This window comes from Desmodus rotundus, chromosome 9 (assembly GCF_022682495.2).
Source record: "Desmodus rotundus isolate HL8 chromosome 9, HLdesRot8A.1, whole genome shotgun sequence".
Classification (NCBI taxonomy): domain Eukaryota; kingdom Metazoa; phylum Chordata; class Mammalia; order Chiroptera; family Phyllostomidae; genus Desmodus; species Desmodus rotundus.
Window position 1 is genome coordinate 72,368,320 of NC_071395.1, and position 19,528 is coordinate 72,387,847.

Sequence of the window (19,528 nt, forward strand, 5' to 3'; positions counted from 1 at the left end):
GAACCAGAGACCCTTTGGTTTGTAGGCCAGTGCTCAATCCACTGCCACACCAGCCAGGATTTTGTCCTCATTTTTTTGAATTCTTTCTTCATTCTGTTTCTGCTGAATGTTTATTTCTTCCTTTTGTTCCAAATCATTGATTTGAGTCCCAGTTTCCTTCCCTTCACTATTGGTTCCCTGTATATTTTTCTTTATCTCATTTTGTATAGCCTTCACTTCTTCCTTTATTTTGCAACTGTACTCAGTAAGTTCTGTGAGCATCCTGATTACCAGTGTTTTGAACTCTGCATCTGATAGGTTGCCTATTTCCTCATGGCTTAGTTCTTTTTCTGGAGTTTTGATTTGTTCTTTCATTTGGGCCATATTTTTTTGTCTTGGTGCACCTGTTATGTTGTAAGGGGTTGAGCCTTAGGTATTTGCCAGGGTGGGCAACCCACTTCACTGTGTTATGGTGCTGTATGTAGAGGAGGGTGTAGACAGGGAACAACGCTGCTTGCTTGGTTCTCACTCTGCTTTCAGTCACTTCCCCTACTTCTCACAAGCAATTATGCCCTTTCAGGTGCTGCCCTCATGCTGGTTCCTGGGTGGGTAGGTCTGTGTACGTTCTAGGACCCTGTGGGCCTCTCCATGGACCCTCCTGTGAGACTGGCAGTTTCTCCTGCTGCCACAACCCCCAAGGTTTTTACAGCCAGAGGTTTTTGAGGCTTTAGTTTCTCGTGCTGGAAACCTGGGTTGTGTGGTCTGTCTTGCTCCACAGTTGTTCCTCCCAGTTTATCTGCATGCAAATGTGGGACCACCTGGTCCACCAGCTGCTATCTCACCTGCCCTGGTCTGCCAGCTGCCACCTTGTCTCGTGTCTTCTCTGCCCCGGCTGCCTGTCTCCACTCCTCCTACCAGTCTGGATGAATGCTTCTTCTTTAACTCCTTGGTTGTTAGACTTCAATATAGTTTCATTTTCTGGCAGTTCTGGCTGTTTTTTGTTTTTAAATTGGTTGTTATCCTTTTTGGTTGTGCGAGGAAGCAAAGCATATCTACCTATGCCTCAGTCTTGAATTTTAGATAGTTTTTATAGCTTGCCTGCTGTTGCTGGTCTTCTTGCCCCATCCTGTGCTGAACCACTTTTGAAAGCTCTCTCTAACCCAAAGCTGTTCCACCTAACAGACTTGTACTGAAGGTTTGAAAAAGTTGACCTGGCTGGTGTGGCTTAGTGGATTGAGTACTGGCCTGCAAACTGAAAAGTTCAGTCATTGGTTCAATCCCAGTCAGGGGACATGCCTGGGTTGTGGGCCAGGTCCCAATCAATCGATGTATCTCTTGCACATTGAATTTTCTCTCCCTCTCTTCTCCTCCCTTCCCCTCTCTCTAAAAATAAATTAAAAAGATATTTTTTAAAAAGAAAAGGTAATAACTAGGACAGGGACTAGGGTGAGATGAGTGAGATACTGAACTTCAGGTACAACATTTAAGGGGCCCCACATTATTGTTTAACAGTAATCAAGACATTTTAATGCAATATTTAAAAAAAATCAAAATTAATGTAAAAATCCATGATGAACAAGAAATCAAAATTTTAGATAAAGACAGAATCATTTGTAAGGGTTAATATTAGCCATCCATTATATTAACATGTTTTGCAATCATTCCTGCTACAGAAATTTCTCTCTAGCTGACTTGACCACAAACACCCCATGTCCAACCTACAGGTTCCTTGCTGTGGAAGTGTAATACTATATCTCCTTTTTGCTTATTCCCAGGCTGTCTCACCTCTCCCTACCTCTATCCTCTCCCCAGCAATGGCACACTTGAGGAAAGTCATTATTATTATTTTATTGTGTAAAACAACTTATTTCTCATAGTCTCATCTCCTTTACTCTGCCTCCTGGCTTAACAAAGCCAAAATGGTTCTTCAGGTGTTTTGTAAATAAGAGGTCTTCTGCTACTTTAGCAACATAAATAAATGATCTTTCAAAATTAATTCTTAGGCATCGCTGTCTTTTTTATTAGTGCTGTAAAATGAAGAAAGTGGAGATTAACTTTCTTAAGAGTCATACACTGCCATGAGCATCTCCAAAAAACAACTGGCAACTGGCTAACGCTCAGGTATGTGTGTGAGAGAAAAGAGAATGAATGTGTCTACTTTAATCCTATGAACCCCTGAGTAGATGTTATTATCCCTGCTTTATAAACAAGGGCACCAAAGCTCAAGGAGGGGAATGGGTGGAATTGCTCAGAAGTGAAGTGGGCTTGGTTCATGTTCTCATCACCCATTCTCTGACTCTCAGTCTAACCTGTCCTCATCACTAAGACGAATCCATGCCCAAATCTTATTTACGGCCTCATCATTCTTAACTCCCTGTGTGTGCTCATTGTTGCAGGAGTCCCTTTCATTTTGACTAGGACTGCCCCTAGGAGGCACAGGGTCTCAGGTAAGTAATTTTTTGTAGGCCCTTTACCTATATAAACAACTTGATTAAGAATGTATTATACAATTCTTGGGCCCGTGTGAGAGATGGTGGTTTATCAGTGAATATTTAGAATATAAATATAATGGCTAGTGAGGTAGTATTTGCGTATTTATCGTGCAACCAGTGCACATGGAACTTGCCATGACGTTTGTTCTAGAAGTTTTCTGAGAAGGAGTGCTTAAGAGGTACATTTTTTGGTATCTTGCATATTTGAAAATGTCATTATTAAACACACACTTGATTGGTAATTTGCCTAGGAATAGAATCCTGGATGGGAAGTAAACTTCCCTCAGAATTTTGCAGGTATTCTTGTTGGTGAAAGTGTAAGCTAAGCTCCATAACAAAGAAACCCCACAAAACAGTGACTTAAACATCTGGCTACTAGTTCCTATGTTATCTCTTCTAATTTCCAGCTCTTTTTCAGTACTTCCTTGAAGATTTCCTCAACTTCTGTTCCATTCTTCTATTGAATTAAAATGTTTCTGCTATGGAATCTTTTCTGTCTTGGTCTTTGTTACTTTCAGAAAACACTTCGTTAGATGCTAAATCTCTAATATTTCTGAACATAGTAATTACAGTTAAAAAAAAAAAACCTATGCTGCGCTGTTCCTCTTTTCCTGAGTCTCTTTCTTTTTTCAAATGGCTCAAACATTTGATTTTCTCTCCGCATCTAAGAGGAAGGTACTAAATTTCAGAAGTACAAATTGTAGCTACAAAATAGTCACAGGGATGTAAAGTACAGACTGGGAAACATAGTCAGTAATGTTGTAATAACTCTGTATGGTGTCAGGTGGATCACTCCGTAAGTTACATAAATAAATGTCTAACCATTATAGTTGTTCATTATGCTGAACAACTGAAGCTAATGTAATATTGAATGTCAACTTAACTGAAAAAAATTTTAAGGAGGCACTAAATAAGGTGGTTGTGCCCATTGGGGAGCCAGTTTTCAAAGGAATAGGCAGAGATCTGGACATTTGGGATGGCAGCCTCAGCATCGGTACCTTTAGGTCTTTTCCATTGTGTTATTTGGTTTCTCCAGAGATTGACAGTTCATTGTCCTGTTTGGCTATAAAAGCCTGACTGTCAGCATTCTTGGTAGCACTTGGAGAAGGAGAACCGGGAAATTACTATTTAGTGTGTGTTGGCTTTTACTTACATTTTCTGTTTTCAATAGGACACATCCACCTGATGTCCCAAGTCCAGAATCCCCTTGCTCTGTTAGAGGATAAATTTTTAGTCTTTTGTTAGTGAGGAGGGAGAATTGCCTGAGTGGGTTGACAAAGGAATATGGGGGCCGTTTGCTTTTCAGTGAATTCTACTGTGTTCAGTATCACTTGTACCCCTACCTTCAGGAATCATTGGCTTTAGTTCCTGAGCCTTTCTGTGGATTTCTGCCCATTCCTTTGAAAAGACTCTCTGCTGTCTTGGCTTTTGCAACTCAGCTGGGGAGAGGGGCTGGCATGCTGTCAGGGTTGCAGTCTATTTTTACTGAAGTTGGAAGTGGGTGGATGTGCTGCTGGTGAGGTACATGGGAAGACGCAATACAGGGTGTGATTACTCCATGTTTGCCTTGGATGGCTTCCATGTGGCTATCACACCTCAGAGCACTGTTTTTGTTTCCTTCTGAGGGAGAGAAATAGTCCTCTATGTATATGCCTGCTGATGGTCTGGGCCACAGTTTCCCCTTTTCATCTAGTTAGTGTGGTTTCTATTTTTAGCAAGTATGTATGTATGTATGTATGTATGTATGTATGTATGTATGTGTTATTTTTAGTTCTCTCTTTCTATCCCAGCAAGCATTCCCTTTTTAGTTTTGGAGCATAGTTATTTGTTTATAATATACTTCCTATTGTTTCTATGGTTGGAGTTTGGTATAGGAGGGCATACTCCAGTATCTATCAGTCCAACGTCTTGTAATCATTACTGGACATTTATTCTATATCGGATTCCTTTGTATTGGTGGCTGAAAAGATATTTTAAAAGTCTTGTCATTCTCAAACTATACATCAAAGAAGCGAAAAGTAATTGAGCCTATTTCACCAGTTTATTACAAAATTCAGTTACAGTCCTGTCAATATTTAGATTAAACAAACTATTCCTCCATCCTGCCAGTTAGGATATGTTCTTATTTCTTTTCCAGGGCCCTTCTTCCATGATGATAGTTATGATAGTTAAGTTCTGTAGTTCTTACTTTGGGCCACGCTTCTAAGTGCTTTTTACATATATTAACTTATAATAACTCCAGACTCCTCAGGGAAGCTTATTAAATTTAATGGGTTAGTACTTGTTATTATTACCTTGAGGAGAACAAAATCTGAAAACCCACTCCATGTTCCAGAAGTTCCTTTTTTTTTTTTTTTTTTTACTTTTGTTGCTTTTATTCACATGTGGTATTGCTGTTGAATCTCACGCTGCCTAATGATTTTGCTCCTTGTCTCCTGATTAATTATTCAATAAAATCCGACCAGTGAGGGTATTACATTACATCATCTTGGACAGTGGCTGGTCATGAAGTGGATGCATGGCCCAGGATGAACTAATGAAGAGTCAAAGAGGCTTACTTCTGGAACTTTGATGGGAATAGAGAGAATGAAGTCTTTGTGTTTCCATCCTGATTGCCAAGCTTGTCGGCTACAGACATACCTCATTTTATTGCACTTCAGTTTATTGTGCTTCACAGATGTTACGGTTTTTTGCAAATTGAAAACATAACTCCCCACTGGCAAAAGGACTGTAACTCTATTGCAGCCCTTGCTTTGCTGTGGTGGTCTGGAACCACACCTGCAACATGTCTCAGGTATGCCTACATAGACCTGTTGACTCTAATGCCTGTGCATGGAGGAAGGTTATCAGAATAAAACCAACATAGAGGAAAGCAAAGCTGTGTCATGGAGCGAGAGAGAGGGACTGAGTCCTGGTAATATTGTTTGAACCCCTTGGTCCAGCCATACCTGAGGTCATACAACTCCTGACTTTTAAAATTATTGGAGCCAATAAATGTCTTTTCTTTCTAAAAAACCACTTTGAGTTGATTTTCTGTTACATGTAAACAAAAAGTCATGAGTAATGCAAGGGGTAAGGCAGTGTATTTTGCGACAGCATGGAGGCTGTCATGCTAAGTGAAATAAGTCAGTCAGAGAAAGACAAGTGCCATATGATCTCACTGATCTGTGGTATCTAATGAACAAAATAAACTATGAGCAAAAGAGAACCAGGGGCATGGATACATGGAACAGACTGACAGCTGCCAAAGGGGAGGGGTGTTGGGGGACTGGATGAAAGAATGTGAAGGGATTAAGCAAAAAGAAAACATATACATCACACATGAACACAGACAACACTGTGGTGATAGCCAGAGGGAAAAGGGGGTGGGGGTAGGTAGAGGTGGGCAAAAGGGGGCAAAATGGGGACAGAAAGAGGCTTTGCTTGGGGTGATGGGCACACGATGCAGTGTGCAGATGATGTTTTGTTGAGTTTTACTCTTGAATCCTGTATGATTTTGTGGACCAATGTCACCCCAATAAAAAATAAAAATAAAATAATTCATAGGAGCCAATATAGGTTTTTTTTTCTTTTCTTTTTTTTTTAAAGATTTTATTTATTTATATTTAGAGAGAGGGGAAGGGAAGGAGAAAGAGAAGGAGAGAAACATCAATATGTGGTTTCCTCTGGTGTGCCCCTATACTGGGGACCTGGTCCGCAACCCAGGCATGTGCCCTGACTGAGCTGACTGGGAATTGAACCAGGGACCCTTTGGTTCGCAGGCTGGTACTCAATCCACTGAGCACACCAGCCAGGGCAAGGTGTTTTCTTTTTAAAAAGCCACTTTGAATTGATTTTCTATTACACGTGAACAAAGAATCATGAATAAGGCAAGGGGTAAAAGCAGTGGCACAGTCTTTAGGCTGGAGCACCTGGGCACCTGTTGTCTGGGTCCAAGACACAGTGACTTAAAACAATGTGCCAACCTGTGAGCAATGTTCTCCCAGGCAGCCCAGGATCTGTGTGGGTTTGGATGTGGAATGAATTTCTTGCCATCTTCCCCGGATCCTTCTCCAGAGGGTACTTGTCTCTTAATTGCTGGAAACTTCCCCCAAGGGTGGGAACTTGGCATCTCCTGGCTTTTTTCCTATTTCTAGCACCCCTCTGAGTTGGCCAGTTTAAAGGGAACTGCATTTGAGTATGTGTGGGAAGATTGCCTGGTGATTGGCTTTGTGTTTTCACTTTGACTCACTACTTAATACTTCTTTTTCCCCCTTAGGTAGTCAGGGTTGTTTTCTGAATTGTTTATTTTGAGGTCGAGTTTTGTGTTGGTGCCTGTGTATGAAGCATAGAGGGTGGCAAGACTGTCCACCAGTTTTCCTAGAGGAGCTGCTTTACGTAGGTCACCTCGATTTGGCTTCTCCTACTCAATTTGTATTTGTTCACAGATAGTATTCCCGATCTTTTTCATCACTAATAAGGATGAAACCTGTCCACCGGCCAACTCACTTATGTTAATTTTACCATACTACTTACCTTTTCCATAGTTCCTGACATCTGGAAGTGTTTCTGTGAGCAGCGGCAATAGTTAACCAACATGCTTTGGGGGGTGGGTTTTGGGTGCTAAGTCTCCCTTCCACAAATCCACTCTAAAGGGTAAATCTGTGAGCAGTTGTGGTATCCACCTAACATCAAAATGTAAAGCCACTGACATCATTAAGGTTTCATCAAAGTGTGTTTCAGAAATGTCACAATTCCTGCTTAGGCCACAGTGTCACCAACATTCAAAAAGAGGTTTAGTGATTTATTTGACAAAGGAATAGGTTTTCTTAAACTTTAGATTTTAGAATAGCTTTAGACTTACAGGAAAATTGTGAAGATAGTACAGAGAATTTATAACCACCATTTTGAAATTTGTTTGAAAATTTTTAGGTTGGGGTTTTCTGTGGTGTTATATAGTAGTGACCCTCTCTTCTGTATACGGGCCAAGCAGAATATTTCAGGCTGCACTTCAGCTTTCTTGTAATCTGAGTGGATTATATCAAGAAAATGATATTGAAAGATCATTTCCCCCTCATTATATTTGTGCAGGTATGGTCACTTTCTGGTTTCTGGTGGGATATGCTACTACCGGTTAGCAAAGTAATTGATCAACCCAAATGGGCCTTGATGGTTCCACTGAACAGTCTTTGAGGACATTATGAGGGTATGCAATTTGTGAATATTACTTTGGAGGGTATATACAAAGTGTCAATGTTAGCAAGACTTTTGCATGTGTATTGAGTATTACAAGTGGACTTGACTTTCTCAGTTATTTTATACCCAAATGGCCAAGGAAGCCATATTTATAACCCAAATGTACAATTAAATATTTTACTGTATATGAAAATATTGTTTTCTTATTCATAAAACATGATTTGATGATTTTTTGTTTTATTAAGTGATTTTAAGTCAACTTTAGGGAGGTACAGTTAACGTACAATACGGTGCATTCATTTTAAATATACATCCCCATGAGTTTTGACAGATTTATACATCCTTATACACGGAAAGTTTTCATTGCCCCAAAATGTTCCTTTGTTCCCCATATCAGTCAACCTCCCTGACCCCAGGCAACCATGAGTTTGCTTTCTGTCACCATAGATTAGAATTGTCTTTTCTAAAGTTATATATAAGTGGAATTGTATATCATGTACTCTTTTTGCATCTAGCTTTATCCACTTGGCATAATGTCTGTGATTTATCCATGTTATTATGGGTATGAATGGTTTGTTCCTTTTAAAAACTTTTTTTTGAAATATTTGTAGATTCTCAGGAAATTGCAAAGATAGGACAAAGAGGTCCCATGCACATCTTAATATTAACTGTAGTATGATATCTAAACCAGGAAATCAACAGGGGTACAAAGAGTGTGTATCATTCAGTGCCCTATCCCGTGTAGATTTGTTGTCTCACATTGCAAGTGAGATACAGAACTATTGCGTTAACACAAAGGTGTTCCTGGTTTCACATTCTTTCTCCTCCCTTCCCCATCCCTAACCCCTGGCAATTACTAACCTGCTCTCCATCTCCATAATTGTCATTTCTAGAATGTTATGTAAGTGGAATCATACAGCTTGTGACCTTTGAGACTGGCTTTTTTCCCCTCTGAGCATGGTGCTCTTGCTTATAGTTGGGTCAAGTTTTTAAATCCATTCTGCCAATCCACTTGGTCTCCTCTGACTCTGGGCAGGAAGAGAGAGTGGCACCTTCTTATTGCTGGATGGGATGGAAATCTAGGATCCCCATGTGGTCTCCTCTGATATTTTGGAAGGGAGACCTCAGCAACACCAAGTTGGGATGAAAGTCCCAGATCTCCACTCAATCTTCTTGATACCACTCCAGGAGGGGAATGTTAGGGGTGTCTTGTTACAGCCAGGCAAGAACGGAAGTCTAAGCTCCCCATTCAGCATTTGGGGGTGGTGACAGGGCTGTGGTTCTTTCTGTGATGTTTGGCTGGGATAGAGCAATTATGCCTAAAAGTTTTCTATCTTGCTAGTTGGCCCATTTCTTCTTCCTTTGGCCAGAGAGCTTTCTTGGGGACTTTTTTGTTTGTGCCCATTGGGGTTTCCAGACTGACAGCTTCTCCAGCATCCAGACTCAGATATATGAGCAAAAAAGAAGACCCAGGGAACTCATTGCCATGTTATTCCTGAGGTCCCAGGGTCCCTAGCCGGTCTGTCTTCTTATCTCTACCTTCAGCCTTCTTATGTTTGTTTTATACATAATGTCCATGGGTTTAGCTGCACTTAGTGGGAAGTATATGGAGAAGTGTGTCCATCTCCTCTTTGGTTCATTCCTTTTTTGTTTTGTCTAATAATATTTCATTGTATAGAAACACCATGATTTATTTATCCACTGGTGATGCACATTTGGATTGTTTCCACTTTGGGGCTGGTGAATAATGCTGCTTTGAACAGGGTTCACTACTTCTATGAACAAATATCAAGTTTTTGTGTGGACATGTGTTTTATTTCTCTTGGGTAAGCACTTAGAAGTGGAATTCCTGAGTCATATGGTAATTATACCTTTAACTTTATAAGAAACTGTCAAACTATTTTCCAAAGTAGTTGTACCATTTTACTTTTTTTTTTTTTTCAATTTTAAAGCAGTCATTGTTTATTAACTGACCAGGTTACAAAAATGACCATGGTAGATACCTTAGTTCATCCTCTTAATAAGCCTATTGATCTGGTCTTCCCTGTTACCAGCATCTCCTTCTACAAAATGGGTGGTCTTTTTCCTCATTCCACTTCGTGGAGAAGATAATTTGAAGGGCCATAGGGAGTTTTTGCTTCCTTGAAGCATTTTCCAACAGCATTGATCTCATGGACCAGATCCTTCATGCAGATGACGCCATGTTTACCAAGAGATCGAGCAATCAATGTGTTATCTGTCAGGGCAATTCATTTTTCATTGATTTTGCCATAACCAAACTTGTAGATCAATTCATTTTCTGACTTCAGATTTGGGTACCCCCAGGCACATATGGTCCCACAGTCCTTAGCATGTTAATTGAAGTCTTGTTGAGCTTAACGAAGGTGCCACTGAAGAGCTGCCGAAGGCAAAGAAGCTGCAGCACCTTTGGACCTTTAAGCTCGTATCATTGATACCTCTGACCCTGATGACAAATGCCAATTTGGGTTCTGCAGGTACATAGAAGTTGCCAGCTTTTCTTGCCATCTGAATCTCAGTTCTGTACATCTGCCTATATTCCTTGTGATAGTGCTTAGCTTCTTCATATATAATCTTTCTCCTCACCTTTTGAAGCATCTTTTGGGCAAACTTCTTTCTCGGGAGCTTTATTTATCATTAGCTCTGTGAAATTCCTCCACTCTTTCTTAAGGGCTCTGGCACAGCAGGAACCTTCTTCCTCTTCTCTTCTGCACCCTCCATGGTTCCAGCCAGAAAAGAGCCCATTTTACTTACTGATCAGCAATGTTCCAGTTTCTCTCCATCCTCACCAGCACTGGGTATCGGCAGTCTTTTAAGTCTTAGTCATTCTAGTTTTAATTTGCATTTCCCTGGTGACTGATGATGTTGAACATCTTTTCATGTGCTAATTTGCCATTTATAGATCTTCTGTGGTAATGTATCTGTTAAAATATCTGGCCTATTTTGTTTTTTGAGGGGCTGTTTGTCTTCTTACCGTGGAGTTGTAGAAGTTCTTTATACATTCGGGATACAATTTTTTTATTTGATGCTATACGCTTTACTAATATTTTTTCCCTATCTGTGGCTTCTCTTTTCAATGTCTTTGAAGTGTCTTTTGATGAGAATTGTTGTTCATCTTGCAGTGGCCTTACCATCCTGTGTTTGGCCTCTCAGCTTTTTCATTTCCTGTGTAACCAAGTTCCTTTATTTGGTTCAAAAAACCCAGGGTGGTGTCTGTTTTCCTGACTACACCCTGACTAGTACAAGTAAGAAGTTTATCACCCTTAGTCTAACCTGAGTGACTTGTGGAATGGGGTTACATGGCATAAACTAACAGCATCAGCAACAGGGGCTCTATAGGGTAAATTCCTTTCAAAGGAGGAGTAAGCATTGTAGGTCTCCTCCCTGGTTACACAGAAAGGGAGTGTACAAAAAGGTAACATCTCTGGTTGGTAAAATTTTGGATGATTTTAATATTATTTTTCTTCTTTTATGTTTATCCAAATTATCTAGTTTCTGCAGTGGACATGGATTGTTTTGGCATGGCAAAAATTGCTAGCATGCCATATTTAGTAAGCAAAGGAAAGAAAATGGTGAACATGTTGTCCAAAATAAGATATATATGGAGGTGGCTAACCCCCATAAAAGTACTTTGGCCTCCAAATTATTTCAGCTTTATTGAGGTATAATTGACAAATAAAACTGTAATGTATTTAAAGTATATACCCTGATGATTTGATATATGTTTTTACATTGTGAAAGGGTTCCCATAATCAAATTAACACACCCATCACCTCACATAGTTCCCTTTATTTTTTGGTGTGACATCTAAGTTCTGCTCTCTTAGCAAATTTTAATTATATAATGCAGTATTATCACCTATAGTAGCCATGTTATATATTAGATCCTCAGAACTTATTCATCTTACAACTGAAAATGTGTGTGCCCTTTTACCAACCTCTGCTCATCTGTCCCAGCCTCCAGCCCCTGACAGCTACCATTCCATTGTCTCTTCTCTGAGTTCAACTTAAAAAAATTTTTTTGATTCCACATATACAAGTGATACCATGCAGTATCTGTCTTTCTGTGTTTTCCCAGATCTTTTAAATTGAAAAAAATAAGGGTTATTCATTATAATATTGTATAAGAAGATATAAGAGAGTAATGAGGGATCGCTTGTGAGATTTATATAAAATGCTTATACTCTTCTGTGTGTTTGACATAGTTCATTATATGTTTTTTTTCTTTTTTTTAAATTTTTTTAAAAATATATTTATTGATTATGCTATTACAGTTGTCCCATTTCCCCCCCCACTCCACTCCATCCTGCCCACCCCCCTCCCTCCCACATTCCCCCCCCATAGTTCATGTCCATGGGTCATACTTATAAGTTCTTTGGCTTCTACATTTCCTACACTATTTTTACCCTCCCCCTGTCTATTTTCCACCTATCATCTATGCTACTTATTCTCTGTACCTTTACCCCCCTCTCCCCCTCCCACTCCCTTATTGACAACCCTCATGTTCTAGTTGTTTGCCTAGTTTGCTCTCGTTTTTGTTTTATGTGTGGTCGTTAATAACTGTGAGTTTGCTGTCATTTTTACTGTTCCTATTTTTGATCTTCTTTTTCTTAGGTAACTCCCTTTAACATTTCATATAATAAGGGCTTGGTGATGATGAGCTTCTTTAACTTGACCTTATCTGAGAAGCACTTTATCTTCCCTTCCATTCTAAATGATAGCTTTGCTGGATACAGTAATCTTGGATGTAGGTCCTTGCGTTTAATCTTGGGTAATGTAATTATGATGTGGCTTGTTGTGTTCCTCCTTGGGTCCAGCTTCTTTGGGACTCTCTGAGCTTCCTGGACTTCCCGGAAGTCTATTTCCTTTGCCAGATCGGGGAAGTTCTTCATTATTTGTTCAAATAAGTTTTCAATTTTTTGTTCTTCCTCTTCTCCTTCTGGCACCCCTATAATTCGGATGTTGGAACGTTTCAAGGTGTCCTGGAGGTTCCTAAGCCTCTCCTCATTTTTCCAAGTTCTTGTTTCTTCATTCTTTTCTGGTTGGATGTTTGTTTCTTCCTTCTGGTCCATACCATTGATTTGAGTCCCAGTTTCCTTCTCATCACTATTGGTTCCCTGTACATTTTCCTTTGTTTCTCTTAGCATAGGCTTCATTTTTTCATCTGTTTTTCCAACAGATTCAACCAAATCTGTGAGCATATTGATAACCAGTGCTTTGAACTGTGCATCCAATAGCTTGGCTATCTCTTCATCGCTTAGTTGTATTTTTTCAGGAGCTTTGAAGTGTTCTGTCATTTGGTCCATTTTTTTGTTTGTTTGTTTGTTTGTCTTGGCATGTCTGTTACTTTAAGGGGCGGAGCCTTAGGTGTTCACCAGGGCAGGGTAATGTGGTCGCTGGGCTGTGACGCTGTACGTGGGGGAGGGGCCGAGTGGGAACAATGGCGCCATCCTCACTCTCCTCCAGATTTCAATCTTTCACTCCGATACCCACAATCAAACTGGGCCACTCTGGTGCTGGGTCCCGAGTAAGTGGGCCTGTGCACATTCTAGGCCCCTGTGGGTCTCTCCAACAACCTCTCCTGTGAGGCTGGGAGTCTCTCCTGCTGCCGCCCCAACGCCCACGGGCGCTTTCAATCAGAGGTTTGAGGCTTTATTTCCCGGAGCTGGAGCCCTGGGCTGCCCGGTCTGCTTCGCTGCCCGCTGTTCGTCTGGTTTATCTGTGGGCGAATGTGGTGCCACAGGGTGCTACCCGCCACTCTCCGCCACTCTGAGTCCGGCCCTCTGGGTTTATCTGTGCAAATGTGGGGCCGCAGGGTCTGCTAGTGCTCGGACTGCCTGTGCCATTTGTTCCACACTCCGCCAGTCTCAGTCCCGCCACAGCCACGCGAGTCCTCTCCACCCCGGTGCCCGTCTCCGCCCCTCCTACCAGTCTGGATGAATGTTTATTTTCTATTTTCTTGGTGTTGGTACCCCTTGCTGTTCGATTCTCTGTCAGTTCTGGTTGTGCGAGGAGGCGCAGTGTGTCTACCTACGCCGCCATCTTGGTTCCTCCATTATATTGTTTAATAACTGAAAAAAAGCTAGTGCGGCAACCATAAAAAGGGGAAATGACTCAGTTGTGAGGTCTTCACATAATCACTCAAAATCACAAATGGGCAAGTTTCTAGTTATCAGTAGAAAACCATGTTGGTTCATATGGGTATGTTGACATTTAACAGGTGGCTCATGAGATTCTTTATAGAAACTGGAGGCATTTTTCACTGTTTAATGACTTAATCAAATAGTCTTAGGAGTTCTGGAAAATTTATTGACTGAAAGACTTAAAGGGATATTAAAATAGCTGGGGCGTGGGTTAGAATTTTGAGGAAACAAGTGAAAAAGCTAAAGAAATAGGAGAGGGAAGGTAAATAGAATGCAAGGTTAAAATAAAACTGCAAAGATGGAGACCAAGAAATCATTGGAGATAAAATAAACTATTGAAAATGAGAACAAAAAATTATAGCAAAAAATGATCAAATACTGGATTTGAATAATTAACAAGCAGTTTTTGCAGAAGGGCCTAAGACAGGAATAGGCATTGCAAGTGTGAGCACAGCATAAGCCTGCTTCTATTACACAAACAATCCAATACAAAGTGCCTTAAGAGTCAAAAGAAGACACTTTCCTGGATATTTAACTGTTATGATGATCATCAGTGAGTCATAGTAAGACTTGATTTCCACCTTACACCTGCCAGAATATTTAACCAGGGTTGAATAGCTCTCTCAAGCATTTATTCATTGGGCTCAAGAAGTGCTTTATGTGAGAAGAGTAAAATTGTTAATTTTGTCTGAAGTGAAACATATGAATAAATAAATGCTTTAACATTTTATTGTGAATTAATATGACCTCAGTATTGCATCTTTAATGCTATCTTTTACGAACACAGAACAAAGTGCCAAGTCAGTTAGACCTGTTTGTCTTTACCACCCGTAGTGGGAACAGAATCTATGATGAAGAAGCGTCTCTGGGTGCTCTCCCTCCTGGAAGCACACCCACACCTTTCTTTCCCCTTTCTTTTTCTCCCTCAGTCCTAAGGGTCCCCATGAGGCTTGCAACCAGGAGAGCAATGGGCAGCGGAATCTCATCCTGGGCTAACTCCCCGAACCTGTCTCCAAAGCCTCCTTTTCTCTGACTTGCCCTTGAGCCAAAGCAGCCCTGCCCAGGTTCTCTCCTGTTGCTGCTTCTATCCTAAACCCTCTCTGGTTTCACTGTCCCTAGGACCGTGTTATATATATTTATGTTATATATATTTACACACATACCTATGTTTATATATTTTATGTTATATATGTTTACATTTTTATTATGATAAATATATAAAACAAAATTTATGACTTTAACCATTTTAAGTGTACAATTCAGTGGCATCAAGTATATTAATATATTGTATTAATATTGTTGTGCAGCCATCGCCACTGTCCATTTCCAGAACTTTTTAATCACTTCCAAGGGACACTGCATCATTAAACAGTAAGTCCCCATTCCCTCCTCTAGGGAGAATTCCCTCTACTACCTCTTCTCGGTTTCTCTTATCAGTGGAATCATACAATATTTGTTCTTTTGTGCCTGGCTTCTTTCATGGAGCATAATGTTTTCAAGATTCATCCATGCTGTAGCATGTATCAGAATTTCATTCCTTTTTATGGCTTAAAAATATTCCATTATATGGATATACCCCTTTTTGCCTATCCATTCATCATTAATGGACACTTAGGTTAATTCCATCTTTTGGCTATTGGGAAAAACGATACGGCAAACATTGGTGTAAAAGTAATCTGTTTAAGTCTCTGCTTCATTTCCTTTGGGTATACACACGTGCACATCTTAAAATATATTTTTCAATTAAAAAATTTTCAACCCTTTAAAAAACTTATATGTTTTTCTTTTAACTCAACATGTCAATCCTTGATGTCAACTGGAGCACTTAGACCATTTACACTTAATGGAATTATTGATACATTTTGCTTTATATACATCCTCTAATTTTTGCTTTCAATTTGTCCTGCCCATTCTGTCAAGTTCCCCCCTATCCTTTGTTACGTTCTTTTGGATTGGTTATTGTTTGTTAGATGTATGTTAGACCCTCTCACTGCTTGTCTCTTTTATATTTTCAATCTCCTTGTTTCCTTTGATTGTATCCATAGCAATTACTACTGTTTTATCTTCTACTAATTCTCTCCTAAACTGTGTCTAACCTGTTGTCAGACCTGTTCATTGAGTTTTAATATCTTGTATTTTAAATATGGTATATTTGTTTTACTTAGTTGTTTTTCACATTTACTAGGTTACATGATATATGTGGGTTAGGCCTCTTTATTTATGTTTCTTAGAGAAACAGACCAAATTGCAGTTTAGAACAATATTCTATAAAGGGTTTGGAAATATTGGAATGAAAATTCCAAACAAGGAATTATATATTTGCACCTGCTTCTAGGTGTGGCCATCTGTAGAACCGTCAGGTCATCTTCAAGAGCTTGCCAGTGAAGGAGACTTGACTTCAGGTGATGAACACACGGTGCAATATACAGATGATGTATTACAGAATTGGACGCCTGAAACCTGTATAATCTTATTAGCCATGTCACCCCAAGAAGTTCAATAAAAAGAGATCATTAGTAAATTCATCTCTGCTTTGTTCCCAGTCAACATGCACCTCAAAGAGACCATGTTATTTTTATCACAATGCAAGTGTCCGCCAGCACATCTGTCTTGTCTGGAATCTGGGTCTTGGTAATTACAGGCTCTGAGAGAAAGGAACTTCCCCCGATTCCAAGTGCTGCGTGCCAATAATCACTTTCTGCTAGATTTACCTTTTCCTAAGACGCACTTCGCTAAACTCTTTATGTAAATTATTATTTAATTTTCACAACAAACCCATGAGGTTATTATGTTATCTCCTTTTGCTAGATGAAGAAATAGATGCTCAGAGAGTTTAAGCCAGTTGCCATGGTGACACGGCTAGTGAATGATGGGAGAGCCTTGAACACTGCTCTGTCTGATGTCCACACCTAAGCACTTTCCTTTCTCCACCTTCTACAGGGTCTTTAGTCACTTTACTTGACCCTTAGGATTTACAGTCCAGATTAGGCTGATTACGTACCTGAAGTGGAGACAATAAGAACATCAGAGGTTGCCAGGGCTTGGGGAGAGGAGCTATGATAGGTGGAGCACAGAAGGTTTTTAGGGCAGTGAAAACATGCTGCATGATACTGTAATGATGGATACATGGCATTATACATTTGCCCATCTCCATAGAATGAATAACTCCAAGAGGGAATCACAATGCAAATTATGGATTTGGGGGCCAGATGGGGTACTCGTGGGACAGATAGATACAGCACCCAGGTGCTGGACTCTGTCTCAGTCCAGAGCAGACAGCTCCTCTTCAGCGTAGCCTAGATGAGAAATATTCCTTGATACATTGTACTATGGTCCCAGGGCTACTTGGGATGCAGAGAAGAGGGATCTCAAGCTGTTGGAAACTTCTAATCTCTGCCCTACATGTTCTCTGCAGTTGCCTCCTTAGAGAGCCAGGTGCCAGCTTTTACCTCGCACTACTTGCGTGCCGTTGACATCTGGGGTCAGTAATGTCCCGTCCTCCTTTTACCCCATCTCTCCTACATCCTGCACCCCTACCCTAGAGTTGCAGAAAGCTGAACAAAGAGAACTGGAATACAGACTTTTTAGGGCACTGCTGAGTGGGGAAACAGTGAGCTAGAATGTCGGTACCCAGCAGGGGCTTTGAAAAAAGGATAAGGAGGGATCCTGGCCCAGGGGCCAGTGCTCCTCTGTACACCCAGATACGCAGAGATCCAGGGATCGTCATACACTAAGCTTACTCTCTGATGGGCCTCCGCCTCACTGCTGCCTGCCCATAGTTTCATTTTGAGATTCCTAGGGCTCAAGGAGACCAGCCTGTGACCCAGCTAGGCTGATACACACAGACCTTGGGAAATAGGGAGATGGTAAAGGGACCCGCCTCCAGCCCTTAGCAGACCTAAGCCACCCTATACCATTGTAGTAACACCTGCTGCCCTGCTTCACACAGGTCTTCGAACACAGCAGCCCCTTCAATAAAGGTTTGAAATTAAAACCTCGTCAAACGAAAGCCTGGGTTGTTTTGGGGAATGAAAGAGAAGCAAAACCATTTCAAGCTGTGGGGAAGGAAAGTGTGACTCTTCTTACAAGAATGTTAAGGTGCAGTTTGGGTGCAGAATATCTCCAGGCTGAGAGAATTCAGAGCAAAGGGAAGGGTCCATTAAACAAGTTTGGTAGAACTTCATTAATGGGTGATGATGTAATGGGATTTGAATTGACAGGAAAGAAAGGGGCAGATATTCTTATGGGTGTTTGGGTGACTGCATCAGCACTGTTGGAAATGAGAAATTGACACCAGGTGGGTCAGGCAGGAGGGAGCCAATTTTCACTTCCCCTCCTCTTCCCACTGGTCTTCCCCTTCGCCCCGGGCAGACATATCTTTCATCCTTTTTCATTTACTATTGCATCAGAAGCATTTTCCATGTTGTTGATATGTTTTCTTAATAAACTTTACTGTGGAATAATACTGTACTCATATTTATTCCCAGTTTGTCATTTGTCTCATCAACCTACTTTTATAAATGCTGGATTTCAAGTCATAGTTAGAAAACCTTTCATGGTCTCATTTTTACATATAACTAATTTATATTTACATATAACTAATATATTTATTTGGAATATATCCTGGCAGGTGGTATGAGGTTTGGAATATTTCAAATTTTTGTTAATTTAGCAGCTGTAAATTAGTACCTTGTTGATACTTTTCTCTGAATTGATTCGATTCTTAGAGAAGTAGAATGTTCTCTGCATTTTTCTTCTGATTGTATTTCACCTTATGTCTGTACCTACTTTTTTATACATTAATCTTTGGAATCTCAATAATTTTCTTACCAACCTGCAAGTATTCTTTATATAATGTAGACAGTGTTTATGTATTTGTTGCAAACATTTTTCCCAGCCTATTTTTGTTGTTTTATATTTATTATGTTTCACAAAGTTTTAGTTTTTTATACATTAAATATTTATCTCTATGCCTCATTTAGATAATTCCTATTGCTATGTCTTCATGTCTTATAGAATCAAACTAAAATGGAGTGACTTATGTCAGGGACCAAATGGAGACAGCCAACCAGGCACAGAAAGGACACTTAACCCGACCTTACAGGAATGTACAGCTCTTCTCAGAAATCAGCAGAGGACACCAGCCAATCCTCAACTACCCAGTCTCTGATCTTCCTTGTTCTCCTGATTCAGCTACCACGATCCAGTAAGAAAGAGACCGGTAGGCAACCAATCAGCTGAAAAAGCTAAATACCTTTCCTCCTTACCCTATAAAAACCCCTTAGTCTGTGAACAACTAGGAACCTTGCTCCTGTTGCCAAGTTTCCCACTTGCAGGTTGAAACCTTTGCAGAATAAAATCTTTCTGGGTTTTTTAAAAAATTTTTATTGTTATTCAACCACAGTTGTCTGTATTCTCTCCCCATCCCTCCACCCCACCCCAGCCAATCCCACCTCCCTCCCCCACCTTCACCCTCCCCCTCGATTTTGTCCATGTGTCCCCCACAGTAGCTCCTGTAAACCCCTCTCCCCACTATCCCCTCCCCACTCCCCCCTGGCTACTGTTACATTGTTCCCAATTCTAATGTCTCTGGTTATATTTTGTTTGCTTTTTTCTTTTGTTGATTATGTTCCAGTTAAAGGTGAGATCATATGGTATTTGTGTCTTAAAGTGCTTGTCTGCCAATTCCATCATCTATGTCATTACTCATCTGTTTATACTA

General features: G+C 40.4%; 1 long non-coding RNA gene and 1 pseudogene across 1 annotated transcript; one reads left to right on the top strand and one right to left on the bottom strand.

Annotated features, from left to right (window-relative positions):
• Positions 1–2,002: 2,002 nt before the first annotated feature.
• On the top strand, positions 2,003–19,148 carry LOC123480233 (uncharacterized). The gene is made up of 3 exons (XR_006656149.3): positions 2,003–2,100; positions 2,376–2,426; positions 18,823–19,148. It is a non-coding gene; the product is annotated as an uncharacterized lncRNA (long non-coding RNA).
• On the bottom strand, positions 9,651–10,385 carry LOC112308960 (large ribosomal subunit protein uL30-like; annotated as a pseudogene).
• Positions 19,149–19,528: the final 380 nt, after the last annotated feature.